Source organism: Panthera uncia (genome assembly GCF_023721935.1).
Source record: "Panthera uncia isolate 11264 chromosome E2 unlocalized genomic scaffold, Puncia_PCG_1.0 HiC_scaffold_19, whole genome shotgun sequence".
NCBI lineage: Eukaryota > Metazoa > Chordata > Mammalia > Carnivora > Felidae > Panthera > Panthera uncia.
Window position 1 is genome coordinate 28,544,610 of NW_026057588.1, and position 21,534 is coordinate 28,566,143.

The window sequence follows — 21,534 nt, forward strand, 5'->3', positions numbered from 1 at the left end:
CTTCAGGTGCTCCCAGAGTATTTTTAAAAGAGGCTATGCCAAATTGGGATGTACCGAAAGCTTTTGGATGAAAAGAAAGATCCCTGAGTGCGGCCAGGAAAATCCCAGGATGGCTCCCAGGCCGGGAGGCAGGGCCTGGCTGCCCCGCCGTGCCCCCAAGGGGAAGTTCAGCAAGTTCAGGTCCCAGTGCGGGATCGGGAAGGAAGGTGGTCCGAGCCGGCCGGGACTTGCGCCCGGGACTCGCTGCGACCTGGAGAGCCGCCCACGTGGGCAGCGCGGCCGCATTTCCGCCCGGGCCGCGCTCCCACCTCCCGGCCGCGTCCCCCGCGCCGCCTCCGCGCGCCCACTAGGTGGCGCCTGCGCTCTAGTGGGCGCCTCTCCGGCGCAGGCGAAAGGCGCCGCGGAGCCGGGCGGCGGAGCGAATCCGAGCCCCAGGGTTCCGGGGACTGGAGGGCAGCGCCGGCAGCCTAGGTAGGATTCCGGAGCCTCGGGCGTTTCCCCCGAGCCTCTGAGGTCGGGGTGGGCAGCGCGGCGGCCGCGGAGCCCCGCGCGCGGTCTGCACAGATGAGCGGAGAAGTCGGAGCGGCCACACGTGTTGTTGCCTAAGGGGACCCGGAGCCCCGCAGTCTCCAAGCTGGGCCTAGGGGCAGCGCAGAACAGCAGGTCGCTGGCACGCGGACGTCCCCTACTAGCCTGTGCCTCTGGAAAGCGTGCCCGATTCCCCGAAGGGCAAGTCCAAAGAGAAGAGAGTTACCCGTGAACAAGGCGACTTGAGCTTTGCAGCTGAGTACGGAAGCACCGTTCTCAAACTTGGTCGCACATTGGAAGCTCTTGGGGGAGCATCCTGATGCCCCCGTAACACCCCCAGAGACTCAAAGGTAAGTGGTCTGGGTTGGGACCTGGGCATTTGGATATTTAAAAGCTTTTCAGGAGATTGCAACTAGCAGCTAAGTTTGAGGACTCTTGATCTAAGATTGCACAAAACCCAAGGACGTTTGTACATGCTGATTCTTCTTCTCCTCTCCCCTTCTCCTCCTCCTCCTTTTCCTCCTCCTCCTCCTCCTCCTCCTCTTCCCTGCTTTTGAAGCAGGAAATATCTCCCCCTTTGAGCTGTCAAACCCAAGATAACAAACCAACACCTCCCCCTCCCAGTAGGACTGGTTCTGAAGGGGTTAAACAAAAAAGTGGGCAGAGAACAGAAAGACACTGATGTGGAATGTGAGAGAAGACTCACCAGGGAGTCTTCCTCTTAATCCAGATCCCCTGGAAGTTCAGGGGCTGGCCAGAGCTGCCCCATCATTTGGTAAATGTCACTGAGCAGGCAGAGTAAGATCCCCTGTAGCTGATAAAAATGATCCCTTGTATTTAGGTAACAGCAAAGTGGTTACCAGCATGGGCTTGGAGTCCCCACAGCCAGCCCGTCCCTCAGGAATTCATGGAACCACTTGTAGCCTCAGTTTCCTCACCTGCAAAATGGGTATGATAGTGTAAAAACACGTAGACTTGTTGTGGGAATTATTAACAATTAAAGATAATGGGGGGAGGCGCCTGGGTGGCTCGTTCGGTTAAGCGTCCGACTTCAGCTCAGGTCATGATCTCGCGGTCCGTGAGTTCGAGCCCCGCATCGGGCTCTGGGCTGACAGCTCAGAGCCTGGAGCCTGCTTCTGATTCTGTGTCTCCCTCTCTCTCTGCCCCTCCCCCGTTCATGCTCTGTCTCTCTCTGTCTCAAAAATAAATAAACGTTAAAAAAAAAAATTTAACAATTAAAGATAATGGTTACTAAGGGCCTACCTGTGCCTGGTGCTTGCCAGCTTTCTGTGCATTGCCACATTCGACTCCTCATATGGCCCACAAGGTAGGACTATAATTACCCCCTATGATGGTTGAAGAAGCTGGGCCTCAGAAAGGCCAAAGAACTTGCTCAGGGTTATATAATTAGGAAGAGGCACATCCCTGGGAATCTGTCTCTAGGGCCCATGTGCGGAAGTAATCTGCTGTTTCCCTCATTGACTGAGAATGTGGACAAAACACTTAGCACAGGGCATCTCAGTGGCGCATTCCCATAAACAACAGTTATCGCCGCTGCCAGCAAAGCACTTTCACTGAATTGACTCATTCGTTCATTCACAATATATTTGTTATTGAGAGCCCACTATGTGCCAGGCAGTTTCCCAGATTCTAGAGCTAAAACAGTGAGTAAGAGGGAAGCCAAGTCTCTGTGAATTCACACTCCGCTGAATGAGGGAAATGGGAGAAAGTATCATGGATCCTCGTTTTTTTGCAGATTCTGTAGTCGCGAATCCCCCTACTCGCTGAAATGTATTTGTAACCCTGAAATCAATACCTGCAGCACTTTCGTGGTCATGCATGGACATGGGCAGAGTGGCAGAAAATTGGAGTTGCCCAACATGCACGTTCCCAGCTGAGGTCAAAACGAGGCAACGCTGTGCCTTCTGGTTTTAGCTCTCATACTGTAAACAGGTGTCCTCTTTGTGGTTTATTTTGTGCCATGTTTTCTGCATTTTTGTGCTTTTTCTGTTGGTTGGTGATTTCTGTTTAAAATCACCCCCAAGCATCATGCTCAAGTGCTGACTAATGCCCCTAAACACAAGAAGGTTGTGAGGTGCCTTACAGAGAAAATGTGTATTATTAGATAAGCTTTGTTCAGGCATGAGCTGTCCTGGGTTTGGCTGAGTTCAATATGAATGAATCAACAATATTTATTAAATAAGGTGTCTTTAAAAAGAAACACACATGGGGTGCCTGGTAGCTCAGTCAGTTAAGCGTCCGGACTTCAGCTCAGGTCATGATCTCATGGTTTGTGAGTTTGAGCCCCCGTGTCAGGCTCTGTGCTGACAGCTCAGAGCCTGGAGCCTGCCTCGGATTCTGTGTCTTCCCCTCTCTCCACCCCTCCCCTGCTCATGCTCTGTTTCTCTCTGTCTCTCAAAAATAAGTAAATGTTAAAAAATAAATAAATAAATTTTAAAAGAAACACACATAAAACAAGGTTAGGTATTGATTGATCTGTTGATGAAAATGTGACCAGAGGCTCACAGAAACCTAACTTCAGTTTTTTTTTCCCCTGGGAACAATGGTTCAGTATTTGCTAATTCCATATTCATGGCAAATTTACAGAACATAGCTGCTGCGAATAATGAGAATTGACTGAAATTACACATCACTGCACATGCAATGAAAGAATCAAGGTGGGGAGGCATACAGAAGGGGCCTGCCTTAGACTGGGTATCAGAAAGGTGTGAAGCAGCCAAGCACAGGATGAGGAAAAAGTGTTTAGGCAGAAAAAGTAGCATGTGCAAAGGCCCAGAGGTAGTCAGGAGCTTGGCAAGGTCAGGGAACTCAAGGAAAGCCAGTATGTAGGGAGTGTGGTAGGCAAATAGAACAGAAGTACGATAATGATAATATGCTGGAGACAGAGGTTGAGGCCAGGTGGCACTGTGTTTTGGGGACAGCTCTCATTTCATCCGATTAGCACAGTAATCCTGGCAGGCTGGGCAGGATGGTTTCCACTTCTGACAGATGATGAAATTGGTGTCCCATGCAGTTAAATACCTTGTCGTATGTTACACAGCTGGTGAGCAGCAAAACTACCTCCAGCACCTCCCTCTTAATCTGATGCTGAACAGACAGTTGATGAGAGATCTCAGGACACAGTCCTGGGCTGGAGATTTGGTTTGGTTTGGGGAGGGATCACTAACTAAGCGGTTGCAGAAGCCCTCAAGCATGGATGAAACTACTTGGGACAGTGGGTGGAGTGTGGAGAAGACAAATCCCATGCCCTTTAAAAATAAAACTATTCCTGGTATAAAACCAGTAATGCCTCAGTAGAAGAGTCCCAGTTGCCTGCAGGGGCAGAAGGAGGAGTGAGGATAGGCACAAAGTTGTAGACTGAGAAGGTCTGATGCAAGTTACCCCCTAAATTCTAGGTCTGGCACTGGGCCTTCCCGTCCATGGGATAGCCAGGTCTCAATCTGCCTCTTGTCCCTGCAGGATGGTGATCTTGAACAGGGGTCAGCAAACGTTTTTCTGTAAAGGGCCAGGTAGGAAATACTTTGAGCTTTGCGGATCATATGGTTTCAGTTGCATATGCTCTCACCTGTGTGTCTGTAGAGTAAAAGCAGCTGTAGAGGGTATGGAAATGAATGGGTGTAACTTTGTTCCAATAAGACTTAATTTACATACACTGAAATTTGTGTTTCATAGGATTTTAATGGGTCACAAAATGTTTTTCTTATTTTGATTTGTTAAAACTGTTTAAAAATGGGAAAAACATCCTTAGCTCACAATTGTACAGAAACAGGCAGTGGGCTGGCTGTGGCTCATGGGCTGTAGTTTGCCAACTCTTTATCTAGAGTCATGGGACCTGAGGATCATAGGAATATTAAATGTCCATCTAGCTAAATCTTTACCTGACCCATGAATCCTCATCGAGGGTCCTCAGCTATTTCTTGAGGTCTCCAATGATGTGGCGTTTACTCACTGGGCCCCTCATTCCAGGGTTAAAGTTTAAACTATGCCATGGTTGGGGTTTCCCCAAAAGCAGATCATGAGACAAGGATTTGGGTGCCAGGACTTTAATTGGGAAGTGATGGCAGAAAGCCCGGTGAGAGTGCAGTGGACCTGGGGAAGAGAGGAAAGCCATGTGGACAAGGGGAAAGGGTGTGTTGGTAAGTGAATTACCACTGGGGCAACAGCTCAGTCTCACTGGGGACCCTTGGAGAGATCATATGTCCCATGACGAGGCAAGGAAGCTGGGGTATTTCCCTGCCTTTGCGCTTCTGCTCACCATCTGTGGTATACACAATGCAGCCAGAAAAAGCCTTCAGGCAGGAAAAAGGCCAGCAGTGCAAGAGTCTGCAGGTCTGCAGGTGACCTCTGGGGGGCGGTGACGAGTACGGGGGGAAGCTACAAAGTGTTTCAGATTTGGGTGTTTTGGGTGTGCCGTGTATACGCCACTGGGGACCTTGTGAGATAATCTGGTGTGGAATAGAGTCGTGGCACTAAAGAACGTGAAGCCTCGGACTAGGATAGATGTTCCCTTTTAAGCTGCCTCTTTGATCCTTTCCAAGCTGCTGTCTGTCCCCAGACCAGAAGCTACAACCACACAGGCCTTATCCTTCCCAGAGCTCACCAGACTCTCCTGGCTACAGTCAACAAAAGAAGTCTCAGTGTAGTACTCAACTGGCTTGTCTCTCCTTTTTATGGAAAAGATGGCAGTCCTCACATTCAGGTCGTGGAACAGGCAGTCTTCATTAGCTAACATTTCATAACATCGTGTGGTTTATTTTTTTATTTTTATTTTTTAACGTTTATTTATTTTTGAGACAGAGCATGAACGGGGGAGGGTCAGAGAGAGAGAGAGAGAGGGAGACACAGAATCTGAAACAGGCTCCAGGCTCCGAGCTGTCAGCACAGAGCCCGACGCGGGGCTTGAACTCACGAACCGTGAGATCATGACCTGAGCCGAAGTCGCTTAACTGACTGAGCCACCCAGGCGCCCCACGTGTTGTTTATTTTTATACCTCCCACCTCTACAGGGCAAGTGTTTGTCTCTCTACATTTACAGTAGTAATATAGAGAGCTTTCTTTAAAATAAATTTACATAGGACCGCCTGGGTGGCTCAATCCGTTAAGCGTCTGACTCTTGGTTTTGGTTCAGGTCACGATCTCACAGTTTCATTAGTTCAAGCCCCGTGTCGGGCTCTGCACTGGCAGCACGGGGCCTGCTTGGGATTCTCCTCTCTCCCTCTCTTTCCTTGCCCCTCCCCCATTCACACTGTTTCTCTCTCAAAATAAATTAAAAAAAATTTTTTTAACTTAAAGATAAAATGGATTTACATAAATTTATTTCTACTTAAAGAAAAACGTGAAAAATAGTATAGATAGTATGAGAACATGATAAAAATAATAGCTGCCACTTACTGAGCACTTACTATGTGCTACATGTTATTCTAAGCCCCCTTCTTGCATAATTTCATTACTCCTCACCACAGTCACATGGGTGTAGTCCTATTTGAAGTAGGTACTATTATTAGCTGAGAAAACAGGCCCAGGGAAGTTATTACATAACTTGCCCAAAGTTATATAGCTAGTAAGTGACAACTGGAAAGTGCACCCGGGTTGTCCTGCTCCACAGTTTATGTTCTTAATTACAGGTTTAAACTTATCACAATTTGACAAAAGGAAGAAAGGAAGTGAAGATATTATTTGAATTATTGGTAGTAGAGGAAATCTGCTGTTGAAAATTTCCTCTTTCTTATCCACTTGGGATCCTTCTCCCTGAATCTGCTGGCCCTTGGTTGTCATACTTTCTTCTGGAGCCTCAGGGAACAAATCTGTCCCCTTTTCATTGCGACAGTCCTTCAGATATTTGATGACAGGGAACCTGCTGGCCCTACCAGATCTTCCCTGTTCTAGATTTAACATTGCCAGCTTCTTCAGCTTATACTCTATCGTGTGTTCTTGGCATCATACCCCCCCCCCCCCCAAGCAAAGGGCCTCTCTCTTCCTTAATTCTTTTTTGTCCCGTGGGACTCATAAAGTTGCTTTTGGTGCTGCATGCTTTGTTTTCAAGGCCCCCATAGCTCACTCTGGGCACAGGGTTGATAGCTGTGGTTGGGGTGATTGATGTGGCAAAGAGCAGCTAGACTGTGACGTCCAGGGAGAGGCTGTCACTGAAAGAAAGCCCCCTTAGGGCCAGCATGGAGGGGGCCTGGACACTGGTGGAGCTCATTCTTCACGGGCCAGGGATGAGCTTGGTGCACCATCCATAGTTCGTTGATTCCTTGGTGCACATGCAGCTAATCAGGCTGAAAGGGACAGACTAACCAAATTCACAGGAGCCTGGTAAGGAAGCCAGACCACAAATATATTAAGTCACAATGGGACAAGCACTGCGAGGCAGCCTGAAAACTTTATGTCAGCTTGTCAGCACATTCCTTCATCTGTAGGGAAGCCCGCATGGGAAGCCAAGGTCTAGTTAGAAGATTGGTATTCACAGAACCAAAACAAGGTGAGCAGGATGGATGATTTTTAATAGGACAGCCTAAGATGTTTGTATCCTCTGAGGGGTACAAGGGTCCACACTGACAGCACGCCTGATCTAAGCCCCCATCCCTGTGCCCACGGCAGACGTGACTGAAATCAGTGACCAAATCGTTGCCTTCCTCCTGCTCCCTGGACCAGCCTTACGATTCTGTCAAGAGAGTATTCCAGGAAGCTCTGGCCAGCCCTCTGAGCCGCCTGTAACGTTCAAGAGTTTCCAGCAACCCCACTGCTCTGAACAACGTGGGAGATAAGACAGACTCTCAAAGCCTTCTCTTTTGTACCAGCTTTTCTGAGCTCCTCGCACTCCACCATTTCTGTCTACCTAATATTCCTTCAGCTTATGTTAATACAATCGGCCTTTTTTTCCCCCTCATTGTCACGTCTTGATTTGATTTCCAGGCCTTGCTCTTCCTGCTTTGTCCAGAGGCGCATCCTGTCCTGTCTTGAGAACTTCTGCAGATCAGTAATTACAGATACTGTGTGTGCATTCTGCTGATACACTGTCCCACATTTTGGGGTCACTTGCTGTGCACCTTCCAACAATAGCCTCTTGAAGCTGAGACACCGTTTCCTGGGATGCTGAGTTCCATTATAGAATTGGCAGCAACCCAGTTTTACACTGTTGCTACGGGGCGCGAGGTAAGAGGGGCGCCAGAGAGGAAGCTTAGGGTCCCAAACCCAAGAGATCGCCGAGCTTGCTGTTATGAGCACCGATTGTGCTTCTCTGAGTGTGTTGGGAGACCTATTATTTTGGAACAAGCCGAATTTGCCAGCTTTGAAAAACGTTTTGGACATGGCCTCTCCTCCCACCCATCTGAAGAACCTTGACTTACCTAAAAGGAAGACAAAATGCATATGGAGAATCTGTGGCCCCTGGGGCTACTAAGGGAGGCCTTCTTGAGATCCTCAAGAGGAAAAGCGGTCCCTGCCCTCAGGGGCCACCAGGCTGCCTCGCCTGAGAGGGGGAGATTCAGTTCTCATATGAGGAAGGCTGCCAGTCTAATGAGAGAGGCGCCATCCCTAACCTCAGGGAGTCCGATGGAGGAGGGCATATAGGGAGTCCAATGGAGGAGGAGTCCAATGGAGGAGGGGTGAACTGTTCCCCCCACCCTGCCGATATCACTGTATCTGTGGCTTCTCTGAAGTCCATCAACAGGCAGGGAATGGGGCCAGCTTCATTCACAACTCTGATACACTTATGCAAAGTCACAGCAGAGGGCCAGAGGTTCCGAGGGTAAACCTGGGGATTTTTTAAAAATAGATTTTATTTTTTTTAGACCAGTTTAGATTTACAGAAAAATTGACATGATAGCATAGAGAGTTCCCACATACCCCACACCCAGTTTCCCCTATTATTAAGAGTAACAAATGTGCTATGGTACATTTGTTGTAACAAAATGAACTAATATGAATACATTGTAACCAAAGTCCATAGCTGATTCAGTTTTTCTTAGTGTTTACCTTGATTCCAAGAACTCATCTAGTATCACATTTAGTTGTTACTTCTTCGGTTCCTACTGTCTGTGACTGTATTAGAATTTCCTTGTTTTTGTTTTTAAGTTTTTTTTAATGTTTGTTTTTTGAGAGAGAGAGAGAAACAGAGTACGAGTAGGGAAGGGGCAGAGAGAGAGGGAGACACAGAATCCGAAGCAGGCTTCAGGCTCTGAGCTGTCAGCACAGAGCCCCACGCAGGGCTCAAACCTATGAACTGTGAGATCATGACTTGAGCCAAAGTCAGATGCTTAACCGACTGAGCCACGCAGGTGCCCCAGAATTTCCTTGTTTTTGATGACCTTCGCAGTTTTGAGAAGTACTGGTCGGGTATATTGTAGAATAACCCCTCTATTGGAATTTGTCTGATCTTTTTCTCATGGTTAGACTGGTGTTATGGGTTTGGGAGAGGAAGGCCACAGAGGTAAAGTGCCATTTTCATCACTTCATGGTCAACATGACCTAACGCTGTTGATACTGACCTCGATCACCTGACTGAACGTCTGTCAGGTCTGTCCACTGTAAGGTTACTCTGTTCCCGTCCCCCCCCCCCCACTCCATTCCATGCCGTACCCTTGGAAAGAAGTGATTATGCACAGCCCATGCTTGAGGCACTGGGGAGTTCTATCCTCCCTTCTTTAGGGTAGTATATCTACATTATTTATTTGGAATTCTTCAGCACAGATGATTTGGCTCTTCTCTCCCATTTATTAATTTCTTTTTATTTATAATAATATGGACTCATGGGCTTTATTTTATACTCTGGGTTATAATCCAATACTACTTAGTTTTGTTGTTCAAAAGATTCCATCTTTGGCCACTGGGAGTGGAATTTGTGTTTTTAAACTAGCTCCTGGGGCGCCTGGGTGGCTCAGTCGGTTGAGCTTCCAACTTCGGCTCAGGTCATGATCTCACGGTCTGTGAGTTCGAGCCCCACGTCGGGCTCTGTGCTGACAGCTCAGAGCCTGGAGCCTGTTTCAGATTCTGTGTCTCCCTCTCTCTCTGACCCTCCCCCGCTCATGCTCTGTCTCTCTCTGTCTCAAAAATAAATAAACGTTAAAAAAAAAATTAAAACAAACAAACAAACAAAAAAAACTAGCTCCTGAGGCATTTCTTCTGTGTATTAGAGTTTGAGACCCATGTAGTTCTGGGTTGATAGCCCAGCTCCACCATTACTGGCCATGTGTGTGTTCTCGGCAAGTTGCTTAACCACTTGGGCCTCAGTTTCCTCAGCTGAAAATGGAGCTCATGTTGTTCCCTACCATTTAGGGTTATTGAGTAAGACGCACCATAGTAAGTCCTCTGTACACAGAAGTTGTTGTTATTGGGAGTTTGGCATTCAAATTCCTTCTGGGTCTGCTCCAGAAGGTTACAGATCAAGGCCAAATATGCCTTTATAATACTTACCTTCCAAGACAACAGACTTGTGTGGCACATGTTCCTGTCATCTGCTCCCTGGTCACCTCCTCTCCCTGCTGAACTGGCATTCTCTTTAGAGACAGACAGACAGACAACCCACCTGAAGTTCCCTCCCCCAGTTCACACACATGCACATCCTCATTCTTTCAAAGCCCCCTGAAACACCACTTCCTCTGTGATACCACCTGCCAGCCAAGCAAAAGTCCCCCTCTTCCTCTCAGCTGCCAGAGTGCCCACTGTGCCCGCTCTTGCCTGACAGCCCTTATCACTGGAGACCCTGCATCAGAGCAAGGGGACTGTCCTCCCTGAACAGTCCTCATCTCCATTCATCTTTCTATCCCGCCTGCACACGAGGGGATCGCCACACCAGCCTGTGGTCTTGTTTCCACCTCTGTAAGTTTTGACAAGGGGAAAGAACCTATCCTGGGTGCTGACTGGGCTTAACTGGACAGACAGCCTGTGAGGGCAGAACTTCGCAGAAGTCAAGAGGCTGACTGTGTGTTATTTACACACACACACACACACACACACACACACACACACACACTGATTGTGGGAAAATATACATGACGTAAGGTTTACCATTTTAACCATATAAAAATGTACAGTTCAGTGACATTAAGTACCTTACATGGTTGTGTAACCAAACATCACCACCATCCCTCTCTAGAATTTTCTCATCTTCCTAAACTCAGTAAACAAAGACTTCAATTTTCTGATTAATTTTAATTTCCTCCCCATTCCCTCCTTCCTCAAACTCTGACAGCCACCACTCTACCTTCCATCTCCATAATTTTGACTACTCCAGGTACACTGTATCCGTGATATCGTGCCATATTTGTTCTTTTGTGACTGGCTTATTTCACTTGGTATAATGTCTCCAGGGTTCATCCGTGTTGTGGCAGGTGTCAGAATATCCTTCCTTTTTAAGATGGAATCGTATCCTGTTGTATGCGTGTATGGTATTAGGTTTATCCATTCTTCTGTCCACGGACATGTGGGTTACTTCTATGTTTTGGCCATTGTGAATAATACTGCCATGAGCCTAAGTGTACAAATACCCTTGCTTTCAGTTCTTTTGGGTATATATCCAGAGTGGAATTGCTGGATGATAAGGTAATTCTACTATTTTATTTTCTGAGGAATTACCATACCATTTCCTCAGTGTCTGTACCATTTTTCATTCCTATCAGCAATGCGCAGAGCTTTCTATTTCTCATATCCTTGTCAACATTTGTTATTTTCTGGGTTTTTGGGTAATAGCCATTCTAATAGGATCTCATTGTGATTTTGATTTGCATTTTCCTGATGACTAGTGATGTTGAGCATCTTTTCATGTGCTTAATGGCCATTTCTATATCTTCTTTGGAGAAATGTCTATTAGGTCCTTTGTCCATTTTTGAAACAGGTTGGGTTTTGTTTTGCTTTGTTTTTGCTGTTAAGTTGTAGGAGGTCTTTATGTATTCTGGATATTCATCCCTTATCAGATGTATGATTTGCAAATATTTTCTCCCATCCTGCCTTTTCACTTTGTTGATAGTGTCCTTTGGTACACCAAAGTTTTTAATTTTAATGAGGTTCAGTTTATCTAGTTTTTCTTTTGTTATCTGTGCTTTTGTTGTCATCTGGAAGAAATCATTATCAAATTCAATGTCATGAGGCTTTTACTCTGTGTTTTCTCATAAGAGTTTATAGTTTTAGATTTTATGTTTAGGTCTTTGTTCCATTTTAGTTAATTCTGGTATAAAGTGTCCAGCCTCATTTCTTTTGCATGTGGATATTCAGTTCTCCCAACACTATTTGTTGAAAAGACTATCCTTTCCCCATTAAGTGTTTTTGGCCTCCTGTTGAAAATCATTTGACCATACACATGAGGGTTTATTTCTAGGCCCTCTATTCTATTGCTCTATATGTCTGTATACCAATGTCATGCTGCTTTGATTACTATACCTTTGTTGTAACTTTTGATATCAGAAAGTGTGAGTCCTCCTACTTTGTTCATCTTTTTCAAGATCATTTTGGCTATTTGGGGTTTCTCGAGATTCCATATAAATTTTAGTATGGATTTTTCTATTTCTGAAAAAAAAAGTCATTGGGATTTTGATAGAGATTGCATCGAATCTATAGATTGCTTTGAGTAGTAATTCCATCTTAATGTTAAGCTTTCTTATCAATGAACATGGGATGTCTTTCCATTTATTTGTATCTTCTTTAATTTCTTTCAGCAGCGTTTTACAGTTTTTAGTGTATGAGTCTTTTACCTCCTTGGTTAATTTTATTTATAAGTATTTTATTCACCTTTGATGCTTATTTCCACTTTTTAGAGTCTTGAGATATTGAAAAATGAAGAAATACAGCTTAAACTGTATGACCCTGTCAGTGTTTCTCAGGGACAACATGTATAGACAGTGATAGAATTGTATAGTGTCAAAAGCCTAACTTTGAGTCCCTTTGTGAAGGTGAGGTTCCCCTGTCCACTCACCCCCACCATGATGGGAGGAAGGGGGCTGAGTGGTTCCTCTTACTGGGATAGGAGTGAGAATAGAAAAATATTCCTCCAGGTGAGCCCTGCTGAAGGATCCAGCAAAGACCTGAAGTCACCATAAGCCTAATCAAAACACCTCCTCAGCATGTGATGCTGAGAACATTCAGACTCCTTTGAAGCATCAGGCTAGAAGAGCCTCAAGCCCCTAGGTCATGCAGGCTCTCTACCTGGAACGGAAACAGTGACCCAGCGATGCAGATGAAACAGAACCACCAGCTTGCCCACTCCCACAGTCTCACTAACCCCGTGGGGATTTTGTTGGCTGTGTTTCTGGCCCACATCAGTTTCAATTTGAAGAGTTGTGTGAGGACAAAAGGTGAGGGAGCACAGAGTGCGAGGGCCAGTCCCTGCTCAGGCATTTGCTCACCCCCTGGAAGTCTTTGAAACAAGCCTCTTCTCTTCTGTCACTCAACTGTCTTAGGGCTTTTTTGACCTCAGAGTCTCCAGTGAAGCTCTGTTCTTCCTCAGGCAGTGATTTATTTTGCTTCTCTCTCTCTCTTTTTTTTTTTTTTTTTTTTTTTTGGCCTGGGGGGGTGTACATGCAACCCCCCCCCCAACACACACACACATGCACACGCACACACCATTCTTTATCACTCTACGTGTCTGCAGAATCCATAGGCAGCAGAATCTGTCTCCTCTCTCTTCTTCCCTCCTCCTCCTCCCTGCTAACGCCTGTTGTTGTCTTATCCCCAGCCGGAAGCCCCTCTGTCACAGGGCCAGGTTCCTGGCCACTTGTTCTACTCCAGCTGCTGCTCCCGCAGGCTCCAGCCAACTCCTATTTCCATAGCAACTGAAACTCATTTTTCCATCCCTGCAGTTCCACTTTGGAAAGGAAACCCATAACAGTCTCTTAAAAGAAAAAAAAAAAAAAATTGAGCTACATCTGGCATAGTCAACTTGGACTATACAGAATTCCCAGCTTCCCCAACTCCCTGGTCCCCTAAAGACCCCTCCTTCCCTCCATCAGCCTCCACCCCTCTCTGACTCCCCAGAGCTCCTGACTCAAAAACAAGACGGAGAAGTCTGTGTGGGTCCTTTCTCTCTTTAAATCAATGCAAGATGACTTTGTGCTTTGGCAACCCAAGAAGAGGAAGAAGTTAGAGGCTGTATTCCATTGTATCAGGTGATGTTAGCTTGCATCATCAGGGATGCCTGTTTATTCACCCTCACCTTGGCCAGAGGGGTCGGACATCGCCTGAATATGTCATATCATCTCCGAAGATGAGGTTCCCACTCTCCGACTCTCAGGGCGGCATGACTGTAGGTTGTTTGAGCAAGATGTGATGACTGTATTCCCAGTGTGGTGATTTGGCTGGCATTATGCCTATGGAAGCCTACCAGTGTGATGTGAAGGGGTCTCTCCCCTCTCCTACCCCCAAGAAGACTTCCCTTACTCACCTGGTGCATATTTGACGCCCCAAATTCCACCAGTAGCTGTGCATAGCATTGGGCTCACACTCTGTTTTCTATTAAAAATGTAAAGTGCATGTTAAGTTGTGGTCCATTTGGATACTCCCACCCCTAGCACTGAACCTCGCACATAGTAAGTGGTCAGTTAATGTCTGTTGGATTGAAGTACTGTTTTAGCATACAGTGGTTCAGCAGCCAACTTTCCAACCTGACATTTGGCCAGAAGCATGTCTGGAGCTGAACTGTGCATAGGCACATTCTGGCAAGAAGGTTTTTGTTTTTTGTTTTTTAATTAACCACTTTTCCTGCACCTTATCCTCCACCACTGTCAATATGGATAACTGAGAGTCACATGCCAAGTGCAGGAATCAGGTTTTAGAATAGCAGTTTGTTCTTACGGCTCCCCAGAAAACAATGTGGGCTGGGCAAATAAGGAGTGTTATTAAATGCCTCCAAGGGGGAGACACTGTTTGTCTAAATGTGGGTCTTTATCTCTAAAACATTGCTACCCCCACCCACTCCTGTTGCCCATATGAGCTGGGGTTTTTTGAGTCACTGGTGATGTGTTTTTGAACACAATGTGGGGGAAGAGCCCCCATGGGCTGTTCAGCTCTGGCTACGAAAAATACAAGCTGCGTTTGACTGAATGACAAAAAGAAATCTGTTGAGCCAGGAAGCGTAGTAAATACCGTGACTCTCTGCAAATGTGCACAGCCCAAACAGCTTTTTCCAGTCTGGAAAAATGAAGAGATTTGTCTGTGTGAAACCAGCCGGCACTCTGCCCCTCCTCCCTTTCCACCACTCCACCCCCACCTCCTGGCCCTGCCTCCCACCCTGCCCCAGACATTCAGTCATCAGCTTGCATCCTTTGTGACTTGCTTTGCCCCAGGAAATAACATTGCCCAGGCTCCGGGGAGATACACCCGCCTCTCCCAAACGTCTTTCAGAGATGTCTGTCTGGTCGGGTTTTGCCAGTCATTTCTGACCTTGGCCAGCTATGGCTCAGTAGAATTATCCAGGGGGCAGTGTGTCTGGTGTGTCCTCTTCCTGTGCTTTCCCCTGTTTTGTCCTCCTCCTCTCAACACCCCCCCCCTTTTCCTTTGAAAGAACCTTTACCCCATCCCTACTCCTGTAGGACAGTGTTTAGAGGGAAGACTTGCCAAAGGTGAGGGTTTACTTTATTTATTTTTATTTTTATTTTTTTGAGAGACAGTGCATGCAAGTAGGGCAGGGGCAAAGGGACAGTGAGAGAGAATCCCAAGCAGGCTCCAGGCTCAGCACAGAGCCCAACATGGGGCTTGATCTCACGACCACGGGATCAGGACCTGAGCCGAAATCAAGAGTCAGAGGCTCAACCGACTGAGCCACCCAGGCACCCCGAGGTGAGGGTTTTAAAGCATTCTCTTTAGGCTAGTACAGAGGGTGGAGGTGGAATAGGAAAATTTTCAGTGACTCAAAGACAACCAGAGCCTTGACAACCATTGGTAGGTAAGGTTTCTATATGGGAGGGACTTCCAGAGAAAATCTGGTCTGCACCTTGCCTTGAAGATACATTTGCATAGCAGCTATGCTGTGTTTTCTTTGATGGTATGTTTGCAGGGGTGGGTGGAGGGTTGCTGACAAACACTGTGAGGCTGTGAAGACCCACCCACTGCAGCACTACCCCAGAGAACACATATCCAACGGGCTGTTCAGTGTATTGGAAAGGGCACTGGGATTGGAATCAGAGCAATGGGTTTGAACCTTGGCTTCCATGAGTAGGGAGTATTCGTTATTCACCATGTCCACAGTGCCTAGCACAAGCCTGCCAACAGCAGGAGCTGGGTTAATGTTGTGGAGTCAGTGAGTGAATGAAGGAGCCAATAACCTTGGATACTTTTCCACTTGGAGCCTCAGTTTCCTCCTCCGTAAAAAATAATATAAGGGGCACCTGGATGGCTCCGTTGGCTGAGCATCTGGACTCTTGATTTCAGCTTAGGTCACGATCTCATGGTTTGTTTGTGAGATCCAGCCCCACGCTGGGCTCTGTGCTGTCAGCGCTGTGTCCCTCTCTCTCTGCCCCTCCCCCGCTCTCACTCTCCGTCTCAAAATAAATAAATAAAAACTTTAAAAAAATAATATAAAAAATCTGACATTCTACCTAGCCCATCAGGTGTGTGTGTGTGAGAGAGAGAGAGAGAGAGAGAGAGAGCGAGCAAAAGTATGAACGTTCTTTGACCTCTGTAAGTTGGCATTTCGAAGTGAGTTTGTCTCAGGTTCTGTGCTTTACCTTTAGTGTTTATGTCCTTTATCAGGAGGAAGGGCCGTACTCCAGAGTGTCCCCTGAACACTTCCTGTTCCATCCTATCATCTGAGGACCTTAAGGACAGGAGGGCACTTTGGATGCTTTTAATGAAGCAGTTTAAATCTGACAACAGTGACTTTTAAGGTTCTCAGCCTTGGCTTCTGGCCACTGCCATATCAGTCCCATACTTGGGCCCAGAGCTCCCGGGAACCTCTCCCTGGGATGGCCTGTGCCTGAGCTCAAACGGCAGATTTTCATCAAGCGCTGGGGCTGGTGGGGGAGAGGGAATCTGCCCCCAGATCTTTGCCCATGCTAGTTCCTCTGCCTGAAACACCCACCTTCCCTTTACCTGGTCCAGTACCAACTCAACCTTCAGATCTCAGCTTAGACCTCATTTCTTCCAGAATGTGGTCCTGGACTCCTCCCCTCTGCCTTTCAAGCTTGGCCTCCTCCGTGCCCTCTCCACGTCCACTCCCGCTGTCCAAGTGCTCGCCCGCTGATGTGCAGTCTCCCATTCTCCTGTCTGCCTCCATCTTAAACAGTGGGCCCCCGGAGGACTAGGACTGGGCCTTTCCTGTTCATTGATATCATCTCGGTGCCAGTCCCCCGAGAAGGTGCTCTGTAGACATATAATGATGAAATGAACAGCCGTGGTGTGTCGGGGAGATGGGAGACAGAGACTGAAGTCAGGAAGGTTCCCCTGGGAGGTATTTCCTGAAGCACAGAAACACTTCTCAACCAAAATGGCTTGCATACAAACTAAGCATGCACATCCGCACACACCCAGAGGTGCAGACACACACCCAGCTGCAGGCAGTTGCTTGTGCAGAGCACTTTCCCTTGCTCTGAAACGTCTCTTTGCCGTCCCCTCCCACCCATCTGCCTCACTCCCTGGGTGGAGGGAATTACGCGAATAAAAGAATCTAAGTGGCAGAGTAAAGGTGATGCCAGGGAAAGAGATTCAATGATCGTACCTCGGCCTGTGACCTTCCTCATCTCTCAGTGTTCTAGATTGCATCCCATTGTAAGGCAGTTCTACTTCTCTCTTTTAGGCACTATTCGGGAAGACCCCCTAAGCTTTTAAAAACAGCTTAGTACGTGGTTCTCCCAGCTCTTCGGAATCCTGCCAAATACGTGTATCTTTGACAAATAGCTTCTAGGTCTATGCCTCAGTTTCCCTCTTATCTCTCCCACAGCGATGAGGAACAGAAGCTACCCTTGAAGCGCAGTATGTTTCTTGGGGGGTTGGGGGAAAGAGCTTCTTAAGTACCCAGAGTCACTGGTCATGATTTTGTCAAGTATGAGAGAAAGGCAGGTGCTATTTGATTCTTCTACAGGCAGGTGAATTTTAAGTTGTTTTGAAAGTCGACTCAAAGGCACCCCTGCGTGGCTCAGTCTGTTAAGCTTCTGACTTCAGCTCAGGTCATGCCCTCTCAGGTCATGAGCTCCGCGTCGGGCTCTGTGCGGACAGCTCAGAGCCTGGAGCCTAGAGCTTGCTTCCGATTCTGTGTCTCTCTCTCTCCCCCTCCCCTGCTTGCGCTGTGTGTGTGTCTCTCTCTCAAAAATCCATCAACATTTTTAAAGAATTAAAAAAAAAAAAAGTTGACTCAAATTTGGTCAGAGGTGGTGGGAATGGTTTGCCTTACCCAAAGAGAGGGTTCTGTACTGCCTCATGAACTGGCCTTGGAGAGGAAGAGAATTTCTGAAGTGGGTTAGAGGGCTGTTGGTAAGGACCCAAGTGGCAGCAGACGCAGCGTGATAGGATGACAAAAGTCGGACAGTGTTTCCTGAGCCCCGGGAATGGCAAGCAGCCTCACCTCCTCGGTGTGCCCGCCCCACGCAGCATCATCTGACCTCCTCCCTGACCTTCCCTGCCACGCGGCACCTGTTGAGGACCTGCCCCCTAGGTCAGGGCTGCACACGGGGCGTTCAGGTGAGCTCCTAGATTATGTTTGGCTGATACTGTCAGCCTTTGCAGTATTTTTCCTTTCAGTCCATTCTAAAGTTGGGAGACTTCGTGTAAAATCCAGATCTCCCCTTCCTGGGAAAAATGGAAGATCTGGCAGGACAGAGCTCACCTTCTTCCACAGCAGTAACCAGCCCGAGGTGAGTAGCTGCAGCCCCTTGTCAGAGAGGACTTGTCGTCTCCAGTCCCCACCTGCCACCACCCTTTGCTCTTTAAGGCTGACCGGTGTCAGCTGCCTTTTATGACCTCAGTCCCCAGGCCATTTGTGTTACCTGCTGGGTGGCTGCAGGTGCTAGTGGTCTGTGACCTCTGCCTGGGTGAGGACCTTCTGCCCCCCAGGCCCTAGATGGTGCATCGAACTGCCTCTCCCCCCTGGCCCCCGTCCATGCTGATGTGTACAGTTTCAGTGCTGAGGGTTGGGCTTTTGCTGCCTGCAAGGAGTAAGGTGCCATTATTGTGAGGAAATATAAGGCCACGGGCTAAGGAGCAGGCCAGGACCTGTCCCTCCCTCCCCAGATAATACACTCCCACTTGAGCAGTAACCTTCCGGGAATCGTGCCCGCTCGTGACTTTTCTTTTTTCTATTCTATTAGTGACTTTCAGAAAGGACATTTCAGCCAGCTAAAGGGAGCAGATGGTCCTATACCAGGCCTCCTTCAGGCTGAGTACTGGGGGGGGGGGGGGGGGGGCGGAATCAGGGCTTTCCTGTGATTAGTTCTTGTACCTGGTAAGCTTTGATCTCCCAGGCTATTGAGGTGTGTTCTCCTAAGGAAGGAATCAGGCCATGCTTAACCTTGATCACTGAAATCACTGTTCTCCTTGCCCTTCTTTTATAAACAAGGAAATTGGAACAGAGCTAAGAGAGGCTTTTTCATGCACTTTAGGAAAGAATGAGCAATGGAAAAAGGAAATTGAGAGCTTTGGGGAGTTTATAGGAGAGGAGCATTTGAGTTTGAAATAGGAGCTGGGAATCCATATGTTCGGAGGAAAGGAAAGAAAAGAACAGCCACACGCACAGAGCTTCAAGGGTAAGTGCGGAAATAGTTATGGGAAAGGGGGCAGGGAAGCCCACGTGGGTCTCCCTTTATCAGACCCAGATGTTCAGGCAACAGTTCTCAGGATGCCCATGAAAGGGTCCAGAGCCTGCTGTGCTAGACTCAGTGTTTTCTTAACTGCCAAGCAGCACGTGAAATCGGTGGCCAGGAGCTTTCCACTGCGCACTGCACGACTCCCTGAGGCCCTGCAGGGTCTGCGCCACACCAGTTACACACAGACTGGGCTACCTCTGGACCTGCCAGTGGACAGCCCTGGTTCACCTGGTTCCCCCCTGCCTGCCCACCCCCATCGAGCAGGGGCTGCCCAACCTGCCTGTGTTGACCTGTGGCCCAGACTGACCTTGGAAGGCAGGACTTGGAAGGTTCGGGTCCACCTGCATAAATGACAGCCTCTCCAGCCTTTGTCTTACCATCTTTATTTATTATTATTATTATTATTATTATTTTAATTTATATATGCTGAGAGAGACAGAAACAGCATGAGTAGGGGAGGGGCAGAGAGAGAGGGAGTCAGAGAATCCCAAGCAGGCTGCTTCATGGCCAGTGCAGAGCCCCGCACAGGGCTTGAACTCACGAAACTGTGAGATCATGACCTGAGCTGAAACCAAGAGTTGGATGCTTAACCGACTGAGCCACCCAAGTCCCCCAGTTTTACCATTTTTAAAATGGGGGTTGGGGGGGGAATCATTTGTGAGGTGCATACAAGATATGTGTAAAGGGCTCTGGAAAGAATAAAACACAAAACATGTTTTTTAAGTTATTCATTATACTTTTAAAAATTACTATGGAAAATTTCAAACATATGTGCAAGTAGACAGAATAAACCCTCATACACCCATAACCTAGCTTCAATAATGATCAGCTCATGGCTAATCTTAGTTCATCTATGTCTCTATCCACTTTCCCCATCCCCATGTTATGCTGAAGCAAATATGGAAGGTGTTTGAGAGATATCTTATTATTTTATCTCATTATCCAACATAGATGGCTGACTTGCTCCCTCAACCTGTTGAAACTTATCCAATCATGAGATGTCCCCTTTTTCCCCTTCCAGAGTGCCACATCTAGCATCCCATCATGCACTAAGTTCCTCTCAAAGCCACCATTCCTACAAAACTCATATGACTGGTAGCAACACTGGTTGTCAGCCCCTGGAGGCCTGGGATGTATTTGTGTTTTGCCAGACTCCAGTATCTTCAGAAAGAAAGAGCAGAACTCTAAAAGGTGGATACGGAAGCATCGATCCCTGGAAGTAGAAGAAGATATTGGACCATTTCGAGCCCTCCCAGCTCTTGACATCAAGTTTAAGCCCTACAGGAATTGACTAAACTCCTCCTCCTATTGGTGCTTTTCTTCCAGGGAAGGGGTGCACGGGGCAGAGAACACCAGTGGATTATGTCCTCCCCTCAACCACTGGCTACAGGAGAATCAAGGCTCTCCTCTCCCAGCAGATGCCCTACTGCTGACTGAAGTATATGATGCAGCTATGAGTGTGTCGAGTCTCACTCCTTCTCAAATCCTGGAGTGGGTAGAATGCAGGCTCTAGAGACCAGGAGACCTGGTTCAAATTCAAGATGAAATAAGATAATGCCATATCCATTAGGGTTCTCTTGGTAACAAGGGACAGAAAATCCAACCCAAGATGGCTTTGAGAAAAAAGGGAATGTGGGGGCTTACCTTAAACTGAAAAGTCCAGGTGTGGCAATGGGGATCTGCACCCAATTTCCAACGTGTGTGTGTGTGGTCAGGGGCGTGGGCTTCCCTACATCACCAAGGAATTCTCTGAGACACCAGCTAGGCATCCAGCAATTCACCCGCTTCTGACTGATCAGCTGTAAATTGGAGGTTCCCATGCCCCTCTCCTTGGGTTTGATGAATTTGTTCGAGCGGCTCACAGAACTCAGAGAAACAGTTTATTTACTAGATTACAGGTTTATTATAAAAGGATATAACTCAGGAACAACCAGGTGGAAGTGACCCATAGGGCAAGGTATGGGGAAAGGACACAGAGCCTTCATGCTCTTTCCAAGCTCACCAGATTTCCACATGTTCACCAGTCTAGAAGCTCTCCAAACCCAGTCCTTTTGGGTTTTTGTGCAGCCTTCATTACATAGGCACAATCGATTATACCATTGGCCGTTGGCGATTGATTCAGCCTTCAGCCTCCCACCCCTGTAACTTTCCTGGAGGTCAGTAGTTGGGACTGAAAGTTCCAACCCTCTGATCACAAGATTGGTTCTGCTGGCAACTAGCCTTTCCTCAGGTGCTTTCCAAAAGTCACTCATTAACATAACAA

General features: G+C 47.4%; 1 protein-coding gene and 1 long non-coding RNA gene across 7 annotated transcripts in view; one reads left to right on the forward strand and one right to left on the reverse strand.

Annotated features, from left to right (window-relative positions):
* Nucleotides 1-389: 389 nt before the first annotated feature.
* Nucleotides 390-21,534, forward strand: part of CHD9 (chromodomain helicase DNA binding protein 9) — a 233,508-nt gene continuing 212,363 nt past the window's right edge. Inside the window, exon 1 of the mRNA XM_049621122.1 lies at nt 390-878. The gene's annotated coding sequence lies outside the window, so the exon portion shown is untranslated. The remainder of the gene's footprint in view (nt 879-21,534) is intronic.
* Nucleotides 8,223-18,499, reverse strand: LOC125915350 (uncharacterized). 6 transcript variants are annotated; one of them, XR_007455651.1, is made up of 5 exons: nt 18,296-18,499; nt 16,567-16,836; nt 13,922-13,989; nt 9,964-10,046; nt 8,223-8,305 (listed from the first exon to the last, which is right to left on the reverse strand). It is a non-coding gene; the product is annotated as an uncharacterized LOC125915350 (long non-coding RNA). The 6 variants fall into 6 exon arrangements; XR_007455647.1 differs by having other exon boundaries at nt 16,556-16,836; XR_007455648.1 differs by lacking the exon at nt 9,964-10,046.